Source organism: Poecilia formosa, unplaced genomic scaffold (assembly GCF_000485575.1).
Source record: "Poecilia formosa unplaced genomic scaffold, Poecilia_formosa-5.1.2 Scaffold1164, whole genome shotgun sequence".
Taxonomy (NCBI): domain Eukaryota; kingdom Metazoa; phylum Chordata; class Actinopteri; order Cyprinodontiformes; family Poeciliidae; genus Poecilia; species Poecilia formosa.
The window spans coordinates 5,136-7,060 of record NW_006801103.1 but is presented as its reverse complement, the minus strand read 5'-3'; positions in this window follow the sequence as shown (position 1 = coordinate 7,060).

Below are 1,925 nucleotides of genomic sequence, written 5' to 3'. Positions count from 1 at the left end.
TGTATTATTATTTCCTAAGCCCTCTTCTGACACATAACATGTACTAAAATTATTTGTTTTGTTGGGGGTTTTTTGTACAACATAATAGAGCTTCGGAGCGTGACGTCACTGCTCTATTCGGAGGGGTATCAGCGCCATCTTTGTCGCCACCGACAAAAAACGACTGTCACAGATATTTTAGCTATGGCACGAACTTGCTGCGTTATTGGGCGTAATGTCCGATCACACGACCGAAAAGGTAAAAAGATGTAAAACGGACTTTCGTTTCACTATTTTCCTTTTTGGAAACAACGCGAGGAGGCTAAGCTATCGGAGCTAACGAAAAGAAGACAAATGTCCTGGTGTCAGCGGTGAGACGACCTGATATTACGTTCTCCAACATCCCCAGATACCTACAAGTTGCTCCAGACATTTCCATTCTGGTGAGTGTCTAAATTCGCTTAATTAGTGTTGTGTCAATTTATTTTGCTATGATTTTGTCCGGGTGTACTCATGATCAGTTTCTGTTGAATTCATTTAAGTGGGTCAAACTTGTTTAGGTCGGGCTAAAAACACAAGTGTAAATGAACCATTCAGACAGACATTAACTAAAGTGTGCACCCATTAGAAAATATATGTCTAAATGTAATAACTAACTTAAACTATAAACTATACTAATAAAGAAATAAATATTAACACGATGTGGTGGTGGTAGGAGCATCCACCACAGGGTCACTGCGAGGTAAACGCCACAACATCGGACCGACATGGGCGTCAATCAAAGAGGCTTTACAGCAAAACCATCAACAAGTGTGGGAGCAAGTTACAGACTGTTTTTATCATTTACCCCAGAAGAGGTAAATAATGAAAACACAGTTCCAGAGGCTGTAGATGAGGAGCAAGTTGGAGAGGCTGTTGAGGAAACGCCAGGAGAGCTCATCAAGGCTGCAGAAATATGTGTACAGTTGGAAGTGGCTGCTTTCTCTCATTCAATAATTTAATGTGGTAAACAGTCATGAAACATTTGATTCAAGCACTTCAAGTTGCATGTAAACAGGTGAAGAAATTAATCATATTTAAAGTAAAAAATTGATATTTAATATTATTAAAGGAAGGTATATATCTTCCTTTAGTAATTCTAGTTGGGGTTTTTTCTTTGTTTAGATCAGTGTTTCTCAACCCTGGTCCTCGCTCCCCCCTGCTCTGCATGTTTTAGATGTGCCTCTATTCCAGAACAACTGATTCAAATTATTGCATGACCATCAAGTACTGCAGAAGCCTGTTAATCACCCAGAGATATAATTCAGGTGTGTGGCAGAAGGGAAGGACCTAAAACATGCAGGACGGATTTTGGATTTAGTTCGTTTATTTTGTTCATTAAAATAACATCCACATAAAGTATGTCCACTGCCTGCTGTGTTTGTGTCCACTGCCACACCACATCATGACAAAAACCAGATGAAAAAGCCCATCTTTAAACATTTAATGTGTAATTAAACAATAAAGGTGACAAGTAAATTTTATGAAACAGATCATACTTTAATAAATATTTGTTGTATTTAACATATTTCAGGTACGTAAACATGTAATGAAATGGATCCAGTCCTAGAATTTTATGTATTTGAACATTACAGGTTACAAATGTTCTTATTATGTGAGGTAATATATTTTATTAACTTTAAAAAAAAATTTAATATAAATTTGGCTAAAAAATAAAAAAGGGGTCAAAATGGAATAAAAATATGCCTCATCTATATATGTTAGTAGAATAATTTAACAGATTTTGAGTTAATAGGTCACATGAGTTGGAGGCTATTGAAGAAAATACTAAAAGCTAAAAATATATATAAAGAAGTGTTCAAATGTAATGAAGATGTGTGCCTCATTTATACAGTCTAGTAGAACGATTTCACACAGATTTTGAGTTCATGGGGCACACGATTTGG